We start from the raw sequence: 17693 nt of genomic DNA on the forward strand, positions 1-17693 counted from the left end.
GACCACTCTTACCACCAGTGACGACTCTTACCACCAGTGACCACTCTTACCACCAGTGACGACTCTTACCACGAGTGACCACTCTTACCACCAGCGACCACTCTTACCACCAGCGACCACTCTTACCACCAGTGACCACTCTTACCACGAGTGACGACTCTTACCTCCAGTGACCACTCTTACCACCAGTGACCATTCTTACCACAGTGACCACTCTTACCACAGTGACCACTCTTACCACCAGCGACGACTCTTACCACTAGTGACCACTCTTACCACCAGTGACCACTCTTACCACCAGCGACGACTCTTACCACCAGTGACGACTCTTACCACCAGTGACCACTCTTACCACCAGTGACGACTCTTACCACCAGTGACGACTCTTACCACCAGTGACGACTCTTACCACCAGCGACGACATTTACCACCATTGACCACTCTTACCACCAGCGACGACTCTTACCACCAGTGACCACTCTTACCACCAGTGACCACTCTTACCACCAGTGACGACTCTTACCTCCAGTGACCATTCTTACCACCAGCGACGACTCTTACCACCAGCGACGACTCTTACCATCAGTGACCACTCTTACCTCCAGTGACCACTCTTACCACCAGCGACGACTCTTACCACCAGCGACGACATTTACCACCAATGACCACTCTTACCACGAGTGACCACTCTTACCACCAGTGACCACTCTTACCACCAGTGAAAACTCTTACCACCAGTGACGACTCTTACCACCAGCGACGACTCTTACCACGAGTGACGACTCTTACCACCAGTGACCACTCTTACCACAGTGACGACTCTTACCACCAGTGACGACTCTTACCACAGTGACCACTCTTACCACCAGTGACCACTCTTACCACCAGCGACGACTCTTACCACTAGTGACCACTCTTACCACCAGTGACCACTCTTACCACCAGCGACGACTCTTACCACCAGTGACGACTCTTACCACCAGTGACCACTCTTACCACCAGTGACGACTCTTACCACCAGTGACGACTCTTACCACCAGTGACGACTCTTACCACCAGTGACCACTCTTACCACCAGTGACCACTCTTACCACCAGTGACCACTCTTACCACCAGTGACGACTCTTACCACCAGCGACGACTCTTACCTCCAGTGACCACTCTTACCACCAGCGACGACTCTTACCACCAGCGACGACATTTACCACCAGTGACCACTCTTACCACCAGTGAAAACTCTTACCACCAGCGACCACTCTTACCACCAGTGACGACTCTTACCACCAGCGACGACTCTTACCACGAGTGACGACTCTTACCACCAGTGACCACTCTTACCACCAGTGACGACTCTTACCACGAGTGACGACTCTTACCACGAGTGACCACTCTTACCACCAGCGACCACTCTTACCACCAGCGACGACTCTTACCACGAGTGACCACTCTTACCACCAGTGACCACTCTTACCACCAGTGACGACTCTTACCACGAGTGACGACTCTTACCACGAGTGACCACTCTTACCACCAGCGACCACTCTTACCACCAGCGACCACTCTTACCACCAGCGACCACTCTTACCACCAGCGACCACTCTTACCACCAGCGACCACTCTTACCACCATTGACCACTCTTACCACCAGTGACCACTTTACCACCAGTGACGACTCTTACCACCCGCGACGACTCTTACCACCAGTGACCACTTTACCACCAGTGACCACTCTTACCACGAGTGACCACTCTTACCACCAGCGACCACTCTTACCACCAGCGACCACTCTTACCACCAGCGACGACCCTTACCACGAGTGACGACTCTTACCTCCAGTGACCACTCTTACCACCAGCGACCACTCTTACCACCAGCGACCACTTTTACCACCAGTGACCACTCTTACCACCAGTGACCACTTTACCACCAGTGACGACTCTTACCACCAGCGACGACTCTTACCACCAGTGACCACTTTACCACCAGTGACCACTCTTACCACGAGTGACCACTCTTACCACCAGCGACCACTCTTACCACCAGCGACCACTCTTACCACCAGCGACGACCCTTACCACGAGTGACGACTCTTACCTCCAGTGACCACTCTTACCACCAGCGACCACTCTTACCACCAGCGACGACATTAACCACCAGTGACCACTCTTACCACGAGCGACGACTCTTACCTCCAGTGACCACTCTTACCACCAGCGACCACTCTTACCACCAGCGACCACTTTTACCACCAGTGACCACTCTTACCACCAGTGACCACTTTACCACCAGTGACGACTCTTACCACCAGTGACGACTCTTACCACCAGAGACCACTCTGACCACCAAAGACGACTCTTACTACCAGCGACCACTCTTACCACCAGTGACCACTTTACCACCAGTGACGACTCTTACCACCAGCAACGACTCTTACCACGAGTGACCACTCTTACCACGAGCGACGACTCTTACCACCAGTGACCACTTTACCACAAGTGACCACTCTTACCACCAGCGACCACTCTTACCACCAGCGACCACTCTTACCACCAGCGACCACTCTTACCACCAGTGACCACTCTTACCACGAGTGACGACTCTTACCTCCAGTGACCACTCTTACCACCATTGACCACTCTGACCACCAATGACCACTCTTACCACCAGCGACCACTCTTACCACCAGCGACGACTCTTATCACCAGTGACCACTCTTACCACCAGTGACCACTCTTACCACCAGTGACCACCCTTACCACCAGTGACGACTCTCACCACCAGTGACCACTCTTACCACCAGTGACCACTCTTACCACCAGCGACGACTCTTACCACCAGTGACCACTCTTACCACCAGCGACGACTCTTACCACCAGTGACCACTCTTACCACCAGCGACGACTCTTACCTCCAGTAACCACTCTTACCACCAGTGACCACTCTTACCACCAGCGACGACTCTTACCACCAGTGACCACTCTTACCACCAGCGACGACTCTTACCTCCAGTAACCACTCTTACCACCAGTGACGACTCTTACCACCAGCGACCACTCTTACCACCAGCGACGACTCTTACCACCAGTGACCACTCTTACCACCAGCGACGACTCTTACCTCCAGTAACCACTCTTACCACCAGTGACCACTCTTACCACCAGTGACCACTCTTACCACCAGCGACGACTCTTACCACCAGCGACGACTCTTACCACCAGTGACCACTCTTACCTCCAGTGACCACTCTTACCACCATCGACGACTCTTACCACCAGCGACGACATTAACCACCAGTGACCACTCTTACCACGAGCGACGACTCTTACCACGAGCGACGACTCTTACCACGAGTGACCACTCTTACCACGAGTGACCACTCTTACCACCAGTGACAACTCTTACCACCAGTGACCACTCTTACCACCAGTGACCACTTTACCACCAGTGACGACTCTTACCACCAGCGACCACTCTTACCACCAGCGACCACTCTTACCACCAGCGACCACTCTTACCACCAGTGACCACTCTTACCACGAGTGACGACTCTTACCTCCAGTGACCACTCTTACCACCAGTGACCATTCTTACCACAGTGACCACTCTTACCACAGTGACCACTCTTACCACCAGCGACGACTCTTACCACTAGTGACCACTCTTACCACCAGTGACCACTCTTACCACCAGCGACGACTCTTACCACCAGTGACGACTCTTACCACCAGTGACCACTCTTACCACCAGTGACGACTCTTACCACCAGTGACGACTCTTACCACAGTGACGACTCTTACCACCAGTGACGACTCTTACCACAGTGACCACTCTTACCACCAGTGACCACTCTTACCACCATTGACCACTCTTACCACCAGTGACCACTCTTACCACCAGTGACGACTCTTACCACCAGTGACGACTCTTACCACCAGCGACCACTCTTACCACCATTGACCACTCTTACCACCAGTGACCACTTTACCACCAGTGACGAATCTTACCACCAGCGACGACTCTTACCACCAGCGACCACTCTTACCACCAGTGACCACTCTTACCACCAGCGACCACTCTTACCACCAGTGACGACTCTTACCACCAGTGACCACTCTTACCACCAGTGACGACTCTTACCACGAGTGACCACTCTTACCACCAGCGACCACTCTTACCACCAGCGACCACTCTTACCACCAGTGACCACTCTTACCACGAGTGACGACTCTTACCTCCAGTGACCACTCTTACCACCAGTGACCATTCTTACCACAGTGACCACTCTTACCACAGTGACCACTCTTACCACCAGCGACGACTCTTACCACTAGTGACCACTCTTACCACCAGTGACCACTCTTACCACCAGCGACGACTCTTACCACCAGTGACCACTCTTACCACCAGTGACCACTCTTACCACCAGTGACGACTCTTACCTCCAGTGACCATTCTTACCACCAGCGACGACTCTTACCACCAGCGACCACTCTTACCTCCAGTGACCACTCTTACCACCAGCGACGACTCTTACCACCAGCGACGACATTTACCACCAATGACCACTCTTACCACGAGTGACCACTCTTACCACCAGTGACCACTCTTACCACCAGTGAAAACTCTTACCACCAGCGACCACTCTTACCACCAGTGACGACTCTTACCACCAGCGACGACTCTTACCACGAGTGACGACTCTTACCACCAGTGACCACTCTTACCACCAGTGACGACTCTTACCACCAGTGACGACTCTTACCACAGTGACGACTCTTACCACCAGTGACGACTCTTACCACAGTGACCACTCTTACCACCAGTGACCACTCTTACCACCATTGACCACTCTTACCACCAGTGACCACTCTTACCACCAGTGACGACTCTTACCACCAGTGACGACTCTTACCACCAGCGACCACTCTTACCACCATTGACCACTCTTACCACCAGTGACCACTTTACCACCAGTGACGAATCTTACCACCAGTGACGACTCTTACCACCAGTGACCACTCTTACCACCAGTGACGACTCTTACCACGAGTGACCACTCTTACCACCAGCGACCACTCTTACCACCAGCGACCACTCTTACCACCAGTGACCACTCTTACCACGAGTGACGACTCTTACCTCCAGTGACCACTCTTACCACCAGTGACCATTCTTACCACAGTGACCACTCTTACCACAGTGACCACTCTTACCACCAGCGACGACTCTTACCACTAGTGTCCACTCTTACCACCAGTGACCACTCTTACCACCAGCGACGACTCTTACCACCAGTGACGACTCTTACCACCAGTGACCACTCTTACCACCAGTGACGACTCTTACCACCAGTGACGACTCTTACCACCAGTGACGACTCTTACCACCAGTGACCACTCTTACCACCAGTGACCACTCTTACCACCAGTGACCACTCTTACCACCATTGACCACTCTTACCACCAGCGACGACTCTTACCACCAGTGACCACTCTTACCACCAGTGACCACTCTTACCACCAGTGACGACTCTTACCTCCAGTGACCATTCTTACCACCAGCGACGACTCTTACCACCAGCGACGACTCTTACCACCAGTGACCACTCTTACCTCCAGTGACCACTCTTACCACCAGCGACGACTCTTACCACCAGCGACGACATTTACCACCAATGACCACTCTTACCACGAGTGACCACTCTTACCACCAGTGACCACTCTTACCACCAGTGACGACTCTTACCACCAGCGACGACTCTTACCACGAGTGACGACTCTTACCACCAGCGACGACTCTTACCACCAGTGACCACTCTTACCACCAGTGACCACTCTTACCACCAGTGACGACTCTTACCACCAGCGACGACTCTTACCACCAGTGACCACTCTTACCACCAGTGACGACTCTTACCACGAGTGACGACTCTTACCACGAGTGACCACTCTTACCACCAGCGACCACTCTTACCACCAGCGACGACTCTTACCACGAGTGACCACTCTTACCACCAGCGACCACTCTTACCACCAGCGACCACTCTTACCACCAGCGACCACTCTTACCACCATTGACCACTCTTACCACCAGTGACCACTTTACCACCAGTGACGACTCTTACCACCCGCGACGACTCTTACCACCAGTGACCACTTTACCACCAGTGACCACTCTTACCACGAGTGACCACTCTTACCACCAGCGACCACTCTTACCACCAGCGACCACTCTTACCACCAGCGACGACCCTTACCACGAGTGACGACTCTTACCTCCAGTGACCACTCTTACCACCAGCGACCACTCTTACCACCAGCGACCACTTTTACCACCAGTGACCACTCTTACCACCAGTGACCACTTTACCACCAGTGACGACTCTTACCACCAGCGACGACTCTTACCACCAGTGACCACTTTACCACCAGTGACCACTCTTACCACGAGTGACCACTCTTACCACCAGCGACCACTCTTACCACCAGCGACCACTCTTACCACCAGCGACGACCCTTACCACGAGTGACGACTCTTACCTCCAGTGACCACTCTTACCACCAGCGACCACTCTTACCACCAGCGACGACATTAACCACCAGTGACCACTCTTACCACGAGCGACGACTCTTACCACGAGCGACGACTCTTACCACGAGTGACCACTCTTACCACGAGTGACCACTCTTACCACCAGTGACAACTCTTACCACCAGTGACCACTCTTACCACCAGTGACCACTTTACCACCAGTGACCACTCTTACCACGAGTGACCACTCTTACCACCAGCGACCACTCTTACCACCAGCGACCACTCTTACCACCAGCGACGACCCTTACCACGAGTGACGACTCTTACCTCCAGTGACCACTCTTACCACCAGCGACCACTCTTACCACCAGCGACCACTTTTACCACCAGTGACCACTCTTACCACCAGTGACCACTTTACCACCAGTGACGACTCTTACCACCAGCGACGACTCTTACCACGAGTGACCACTCTTACCTCCAGTGACCACTCTTACCACCATCGACGACTCTTACCACCAGCGACGACATTAACCACCAGTGACCACTCTTACCACGAGCGACGACTCTTACCACGAGCGACGACTCTTACCACGAGTGACCACTCTTACCACGAGTGACCACTCTTACCACCAGTGACAACTCTTACCACCAGTGACCACTCTTACCACCAGTGACCACTTTACCACCAGTGACGATTCTTACCACCAGCGACCACTCTTACCACCAGCGACCACTCTTACCACCAGCGACCACTCTTACCACCAGTGACCACTCTTACCACGAGTGACGACTCTTACCTCCAGTGACCACTCTTACCACCAGTGACCATTCTTACCACAGTGACCACTCTTACCACAGTGACCACTCTTACCACCAGCGACGACTCTTACCACCAGTGACGACTCTTACCACCAGTGACCACTCTTACCACCAGTGACGACTCTTACCACCAGTGACGACTCTTACCACAGTGACGACTCTTACCACCAGTGACGACTCTTACCACAGTGACCACTCTTACCACCAGTGACCACTCTTACCACCATTGACCACTCTTACCACCAGTGACCACTCTTACCACCAGTGACGACTCTTACCACCAGTGACGACTCTTACCACCAGCGACCACTCTTACCACCATTGACCACTCTTACCACCAGTGACCACTTTACCACCAGTGACGAATCTTACCACCAGCGACGACTCTTACCACCAGTGACCACTCTTACCACCAGCGACCACTCTTACCACCAGTGACGACTCTTACCACCAGCGACCACTCTTACCACCAGTGACGACTCTTACCACCAGTGACCACTCTTACCACCAGTGACGACTCTTACCACGAGTGACCACTCTTACCACCAGCGACCACTCTTACCACCAGCGACCACTCTTACCACCAGTGACCACTCTTACCACGAGTGACGACTCTTACCTCCAGTGACCACTCTTACCACCAGTGACCATTCTTACCACAGTGACCACTCTTACCACAGTGACCACTCTTACCACCAGCGACGACTCTTACCACTAGTGACCACTCTTACCACCAGTGACCACTCTTACCACCAGCGACGACTCTTACCACCAGTGACGACTCTTACCACCAGTGACCACTCTTACCACCAGTGACGACTCTTACCACCAGTGACGACTCTTACCACCAGTGACGACTCTTACCACCAGCGACGACATTTACCACCATTGACCACTCTTACCACCAGCGACGACTCTTACCACCAGCGACGACTCTTACCACCAGTGACCACTCTTACCACCAGCGACGACTCTTACCACCAGCGACGACATTTACCACCAATGACCACTCTTACCACGAGTGACCACTCTTACCACCAGTGACCACTCTTACCACCAGTGAAAACTCTTACCACCAGCGACCACTCTTACCACCAGTGACGACTCTTACCACCAGCGACGACTCTTACCACGAGTGACGACTCTTACCACCAGTGACCACTCTTACCACCAGTGACGACTCTTACCACCAGTGACGACTCTTACCACAGTGACGACTCTTACCACCAGTGACGACTCTTACCACAGTGACCACTCTTACCACCATTGACCACTCTTACCACCAGTGACCACTCTTACCACCAGTGACCACTCTTACCACCATTGACCACTCTTACCACCAGTGACCACTCTTACCACCAGTGACGACTCTTACCACCAGTGACGACTCTTACCACCAGCGACCACTCTTACCACCATTGACCACTCTTACCACCAGTGACCACTTTACCACCAGTGACGAATCTTACCACCAGTGACGACTCTTACCACCAGTGACCACTCTTACCACCAGCGACCACTCTTACCACCAGTGACCACTCTTACCACGAGTGACGACTCTTACCTCCAGTGACCACTCTTACCACCAGTGACCATTCTTACCACAGTGACCACTCTTACCACAGTGACCACTCTTACCACCAGCGACGACTCTTACCACTAGTGTCCACTCTTACCACCAGTGACCACTCTTACCACCAGCGACGACTCTTACCACCAGTGACGACTCTTACCACCAGTGACCACTCTTACCACCAGTGACGACTCTTACCACCAGTGACGACTCTTACCACCAGTGACGACTCTTACCACCAGTGACCACTCTTACCACCAGCGACGACTCTTACCACCAGTGACCACTCTTACCACCATTGACCACTCTTACCACCAGCGACGACTCTTACCACCAGTGACCACTCTTACCACCAGTGACCACTCTTACCACCAGTGACGACTCTTACCTCCAGTGACCACTCTTACCACCAGTGACGACTCTTACCTCCAGTGACCACTCTTACCACCAGCGACGACTCTTACCACCAGCGACGACATTTACCACCAATGACCACTCTTACCACGAGTGACCACTCTTACCACCAGTGACCACTCTTACCACCAGTGAAAACTCTTACCACCAGCGACCACTCTTACCACCAGCGACGACTCTTACCACGAGTGACGACTCTTACCACCAGTGACCACTCTTACCACCAGTGACGACTCTTACCACGAGTGACGACTCTTACCACGAGTGACCACTCTTACCACCAGCGACCACTCTTACCACCAGCGACGACTCTTACCACGAGTGACCACTCTTACCACCAGTGACCACTCTTACCACCAGTGACGACTCTTACCACGAGTGACGACTCTTACCACGAGTGACCACTCTTACCACCAGCGACCACTCTTACCACCAGCGACGACTCTTACCACGAGTGACCACTCTTACCACCAGTGACCACTTTACCACCAGTGACGACTCTTACCACCAGCGACCACTCTTACCACCAGCGACCACTCTTACCACCAGCGACCACTCTTACCACCAGCGACCACTCTTACCACCATTGACCACTCTTACCACCAGTGACCACTTTACCACCAGTGACGACTCTTACCACCCGCGACGACTCTTACCACCAGTGACCACTTTACCACCAGTGACCACTCTTACCACGAGTGACCACTCTTACCACCAGCGACCACTCTTACCACCAGCGACCACTCTTACCACCAGCGACGACCCTTACCACGAGTGACGACTCTTACCTCCAGTGACCACTCTTACCACCAGCGACCACTCTTACCACCAGCGACCACTTTTACCACCAGTGACCACTCTTACCACCAGTGACCACTTTACCACCAGTGACGACTCTTACCACCAGCGACGACTCTTACCACCAGTGACCACTTTACCACCAGTGACCACTCTTACCACGAGTGACCACTCTTACCACCAGCGACCACTCTTACCACCAGCGACCACTCTTACCACCAGCGACGACCCTTACCACGAGTGACGACTCTTACCTCCAGTGACCACTCTTACCACCAGCGACCACTCTTACCACCAGCGACGACATTAACCACCAGTGACCACTCTTACCACGAGCGACGACTCTTACCACGAGCGACGACTCTTACCACGAGTGACCACTCTTACCACGAGTGACCACTCTTACCACCAGTGACAACTCTTACCACCAGTGACCACTCTTACCACCAGTGACCACTTTACCACCAGTGACCACTCTTACCACGAGTGACCACTCTTACCACCAGCGACCACTCTTACCACCAGCGACCACTCTTACCACCAGCGACGACCCTTACCACGAGTGACGACTCTTACCTCCAGTGACCACTCTTACCACCAGCGACCACTCTTACCACCAGCGACCACTTTTACCACCAGTGACCACTCTTACCACCAGTGACCACTTTACCACCAGTGACGACTCTTACCACCAGTGACGACTCTTACCACCAGAGACCACTCTGACCACCAAAGACGACTCTTACTACCAGCGACCACTCTTACCACCAGTGACCACTTTACCACCAGTGACGACTCTTACCACCAGCGACGACTCTTACCACGAGTGACCACTCTTACCACGAGCGACCACTCTTACCACCAGTGACCACTTTACCACAAGTGACCACTCTTACCACCAGCGACCACTCTTACCACCAGCGACCACTCTTACCACCAGCGACCACTCTTACCACCAGTGACCACTCTTACCACGAGTGACGACTCTTACCTCCAGTGACCACTCTTACCACCATTGACCACTCTGACCACCAATGACCACTCTTACCACCAGCGACCACTCTTACCACCAGCGACGACTCTTATCACCAGTGACCACTCTTACCACCAGTGACCACTCTTACCACCAGTGACCACCCTTACCACCAGTGACGACTCTCACCACCAGTGACCACTCTTACCACCAGTGACCACTCTTACCACCAGCGACGACTCTTACCACCAGTGACGACTCTTACCACCAGTGACCACTCTTACCACCAGCGACGACTCTTACCTCCAGTAACCACTCTTACCACCAGTGACCACTCTTACCACCAGTGACCACTCTTACCACCAGCGACGACTCTTACCACCAGCGACGACTCTTACCACCAGTGACCACTCTTACCTCCAGTGACCACTCTTACCACCATCGACGACTCTTACCACCAGCGACGACATTAACCACCAGTGACCACTCTTACCACGAGCGACGACTCTTACCACGAGCGACGACTCTTACCACGAGTGACCACTCTTACCACGAGTGACCACTCTTACCACCAGTGACAACTCTTACCACCAGTGACCACTCTTACCACCAGTGACCACTTTACCACCAGTGACGACTCTTACCACCAGCGACCACTCTTACCACCAGCGACCACTCTTACCACCAGCGACCACTCTTACCACCAGTGACCACTCTTACCACGAGTGACGACTCTTACCTCCAGTGACCACTCTTACCACCAGTGACCATTCTTACCACAGTGACCACTCTTACCACAGTGACCACTCTTACCACCAGCGACGACTCTTACCACTAGTGACCACTCTTACCACCAGTGACCACTCTTACCACCAGCGACGACTCTTACCACCAGTGACGACTCTTACCACCAGTGACGACTCTTACCACAGTGACGACTCTTACCACCAGTGACGACTCTTACCACAGTGACCACTCTTACCACCAGCGACCACTCTTACCACCAGTGACCACTCTTACCACCAGTGACGACTCTTACCACCAGTGACGACTCTTACCACCAGTGACCACTCTTACCACCAGTGACGACTCTTACCACCAGTGACCACTCTTACCACCATTGACCACTCTTACCACCAGTGACCACTCTTACCACCAGTGACGACTCTTACCACCAGTGACGACTCTTACCACCAGCGACCACTCTTACCACCATTGACCACTCTTACCACCAGTGACCACTTTACCACCAGTGACGACTCTTACCACCAGCGACGACTCTGACCACCAGCGACCACTCTTACCACCAGCGACCACTCTTACCACCAGTGACCACTCTTACCACCAGTGACCACTCTTACCACCAGTGACCACTCTTACCACCATTGACCACTCTTACCACCAGTGACCACTTTACCACCAGTGACGACTCTTACCACCAGTGACGACTCTTACCACCATTGACCACTTTACCACCAGTGACCACTCTTACCACGAGTGACCACTCTTACCACCAGCGACCACTCTTACCACCAGCGACCACTCTTACCCCCAGCGACGACCCTTACCACGAGTGACGACTCTTACCACCAGTGACCACTCTTACCACCAGTGACCACTCTTACCACGAGCGACGACTCTTACCACGAGTGACCACTCTTACCACGAGTGACCACTCTTATCACCAGTGACGACTCTTACCACCAGTGACGACTCTTACCACCAGTGACCACTCTTACCACCAGTGACGACTCTTACCACCAGCGACCACTCTTACCACCAGTGACGACTCTTACCACCAGCGACCACTCTTACCACCAGCGACCACTCTTACCACCAGCGACCACTCTTACCACCAGTGACGACTCTTACCACCTGTGACCACTCTTACCACCAGTGACGACTCTTACCACCAGCGACCACTCTTACCACCAGCGACCACTCTTACCACCAGCGACCACTCTTACCACCAGTGACCACTCTTACCACGAGTGACGACTCTTACCTCCAGTGACCACTCTTACCACCAGTGACCATTCTTACCACAGTGACCACTCTTACCACAGTGACCACTCTTACCACCAGCGACGACTCTTACCACTAGTGACCACTCTTACCACCAGTGACCACTCTTACCACCAGCGACGACTCTTACCACCAGTGACGACTCTTACCACCAGTGACCACTCTTACCACCAGTGACGACTCTTACCACCAGTGACGACTCTTACCACCAGTGAAGACTCTTACCACCAGTGACCACTCTTACCACCAGTGACCACTCTTACCACCAGCGACGACTCTTACCACCAGTGACCACTCTTACCTCCAGTGACCACTCTTACCACCAGCGACGACATTTACCACCATTGACCACTCTTACCACCAGCGACGACTCTTACCACCAGTGACCACTCTTACCACCAGTGACCACTCTTACCACCAGTGACGACTCTTACCTCCAGTGACCACTCTTACCACCAGCGACGACTCTTACCACCAGCGACGACTCTTACCACGAGTGACGACTCTTACCACCAATGACCACTCTTACCACGAGTGACCACTCTTACCACCAGTGACCACTCTTACCACCAGTGAAAACTCTTACCACCAGCGACCACTCTTACCACCAGTGACGACTCTTACCACCAGCGACGACTCTTACCACGAGTGACGACTCTTACCACCAGTGACCACTCTTACCACCAGTGACGACTCTTACCACGAGTGACGACTCTTACCACGAGTGACCACTCTTACCACCAGCGACCACTCTTACCACCAGCGACCACTCTTACCACCATTGACCACTCTTACCACCAGTGACCACTTTACCACCAGTGACGACTCTTACCACCCGCGACGACTCTTACCACCAGTGACCACTTTACCACCAGTGACCACTCTTACCACGAGTGACCACTCTTACCACCAGCGACCACTCTTACCACCAGCGACCACTCTTACCACCAGCGACGACCCTTACCACGAGTGACGACTCTTACCTCCAGTGACCACTCTTACCACCAGCGACCACTCTTACCACCAGCGACCACTTTTACCACCAGTGACCACTCTTACCACCAGTGACCACTTTACCACCAGTGACGACTCTTACCACCAGCGACGACTCTTACCACCAGTGACCACTTTACCACCAGTGACCACTCTTACCACGAGTGACCACTCTTACCACCAGCGACCACTCTTACCACCAGCGACCACTCTTACCACCAGCGACGACCCTTACCACGAGTGACGACTCTTACCTCCAGTGACCACTCTTACCACCAGCGACCACTCTTACCACCAGCGACCACTTTTACCACCAGTGACCACTCTTACCACCAGTGACCACTTTACCACCAGTGACGACTCTTACCACCAGTGACGACTCTTACCACCAGAGACCACTCTGACCACCAAAGACGACTCTTACTACCAGCGACCACTCTTACCACCAGTGACCACTTTACCACCAGTGACGACTCTTACCACCAGTGACGACTCTTACCACCAGTGACCACTCTTACCACCAGTGACGACTCTTACCACCAGTGACGACTCTTACCACCAGTGAAGACTCTTACCACCAGTGACCACTCTTACCACCAGTGACCACTCTTACCACCAGCGACGACTCTTACCACCAGTGACCACTCTTACCTCCAGTGACCACTCTTACCACCAGCGACGACATTTACCACCATTGACCACTCTTACCACCAGCGACGACTCTTACCACCAGTGACCACTCTTACCACCAGTGACCACTCTTACCACCAGTGACGACTCTTACCTCCAGTGACCATTCTTACCACCAGCGACGACTCTTACCACCAGTGACGACTCTTACCACCAGTGACCACTCTTACCTCCAGTGACCACTCTTACCACCAGCGACGACTCGTACCACCAGCGACGACATTTACCACCAATGACCACTCTTACCACGAGTGACCACTCTTACCACCAGTGACCACTCTTACCACCAGTGAAAACTCTTACCACCAGCGACCACTCTTACCACCAGTGACGACTCTTACCACCAGCGACGACTCTTACCACGAGTGACGACTCTTACCACCAGTGACCACTCTTACCACCAGTGACGACTCTTACCACGAGTGACGACTCTTACCACGAGTGACCACTCTTACCACCAGCGACCACTCTTACCACCAGCGACGACTCTTACCACGAGTGACCACTCTTACCACCAGCGACCACTCTTACCACCAGCGACCACTCTTACCACCAGCGACCACTCTTACCACCATTGACCACTCTTACCACCAGTGACCACTTTACCACCAGTGACGACTCTTACCACCCGCGACGACTCTTACCACCAGTGACCACTTTACCACCAGTGACCACTCTTACCACGAGTGACCACTCTTACCACCAGCGACCACTCTTACCACCAGCGACCACTCTTACCACCAGCGACCACTCTTACCACCATTGACCACTCTTACCACCAGTGACCACTTTACCACCAGTGACGACTCTTACCACCCGCGACGACTCTTACCACCAGTGACCACTTTACCACCAGTGACGACTCTTACCACCCGCGACGACTCTTACCACCAGCGACCACTCTTACCACCAGCGACCACTCTTACCACCAGCGACGACCCTTACCACGAGTGACGACTCTTACCTCCAGTGACCACTCTTACCACCAGCGACCACTCTTACCACCAGCGACCACTTTTACCACCAGTGACCACTCTTACCACCAGTGACCACTTTACCACCAGTGACGACTCTTACCACCAGCGACGACTCTTACCACCAGTGACCACTTTACCACCAGTGACCACTCTTACCACGAGTGACCACTCTTACCACCATCGACCACTCTTACCACCAGCGACCACTCTTACCACCAGCGACGACCCTTACCACGAGTGACGACTCTTACCTCCAGTGACCACTCTTACCACCAGCGACCACTCTTACCACCAGCGACCACTTTTACCACCAGTGACCACTCTTACCACCAGTGACCACTTTACCACCAGTGACGACTCTTACCACCAGTGACGACTCTTACCACCAGAGACCACTCTGACCACCAAAGACGACTCTTACTACCAGCGACCACTCTTACCACCAGTGACCACTTTACCACCAGTGACGACTCTTACCACCAGCGACGACTCTTACCACGAGTGACCACTCTTACCACGAGCGACGACTCTTACCACCAGTGACCACTTTACCACAAGTGACCACTCTTACCACCAGCGACCACTCTTACCACCAGCGACCACTCTTACCACCAGCGACCACTCTTACCACCAGTGACCACTCTTACCACGAGTGACGACTCTTACCTCCAGTGACCACACTTACCACCATTGACCACTCTGACCACCAATGACCACTCTTACCACCAGCCACCACTCTTACCACCAGTGACGACTCTTATCACCAGTGACCACTCTTACCACCAGTGACCACTCTTACCACCAGTGACCACCCTTACCACCAGTGACGACTCTCACCACCAGTGACCACTCTTACCACCAGCGACGACTCTTACCACCAGTGACGACTCTTACCACCAGCGACCACTCTTACCACCAGCGACGACTCTTACCACCAGTGACCACTCTTACCACCAGCGACGACTCTTTCCTCCAGTAACCACTCTTACCACCAGTGACCACTCTTACCACCAGTGACCACTCTTACCACCAGCGACGACTCTTACCACCAGTGACCACTCTTACCTCCAGTGACCACTCTTACCACCAGCGACGACTCTTACCACCAGCGACGACATTAACCACCAGTGACCACTCTTACCACGAGCGACGACTCTTACCACGAGCGACGACTCTTACCACGAGTGACCACTCTTACCACGAGTGACCACTCTTACCACCAGTGACAACTCTTACCACCAGTGACCACTCTTACCACCAGTGACCACTTTACCACCAGTGACGACTCTTACCACCAGCGACCACTCTTACCACCAGCGACCACTCTTACCACCAGCGACCACTCTTACCACCAGTGACCACTCTTACCACGAGTGACGACTCTTACCTCCAGTGACCACTCTTACCACCAGTGACCATTCTTACCACAGTGACCACTCTTACCACAGTGACCACTCTTACCACCAGCGACGACTCTTACCACTAGTGACCACTCTTACCACCAGTGACCACTCTTACCACCAGCGACGACTCTTACCACCAGTGACGACTCTTACCACCAGTGACCACTCTTACCACCAGTGACGACTCTTACCACCAGTGACGACTCTTACCACCAGTGACCCATCTTACCACCAGTGACGACTCTTACCACCAGCGACGACTCTTAACACCAGTGACCACTCTTACCTCCAGTGACCACTCTTACCACCAGCGACGACATTTACCACCATTGACCACTCTTACCACCAGCGACGACTCTTACCACCAGTGACCACTCTTACCACCAGTGACCACTCTTACCACCAGTGACCACTCTTACCACCATTGACCACTCTTACCACCAGCGACGACTCTTACCACCAGTGACCACTCTTACCACCAGTGACCACTC

At 53.5% G+C, this 17693-nt stretch overlaps 1 protein-coding gene across 3 annotated transcripts in view; it reads left to right on the forward strand.

Moving 5' to 3' along the window:
• LOC116948158 (opioid-binding protein/cell adhesion molecule homolog) overlaps positions 1 to 17693 on the forward strand; it is a 370266-nt gene that overhangs the window by 212708 nt on the left and 139865 nt on the right. The window lies entirely within an intron of this gene.

This window comes from Petromyzon marinus, chromosome 32 (assembly GCF_048934315.1).
Source record: "Petromyzon marinus isolate PM22_M1 ecotype Great Lakes invasive population chromosome 32, UKy_Petmar_22M1.pri1.0, whole genome shotgun sequence".
In the NCBI taxonomy this organism is placed as follows: Eukaryota; Metazoa; Chordata; class Hyperoartia; order Petromyzontiformes; family Petromyzontidae; genus Petromyzon; species Petromyzon marinus.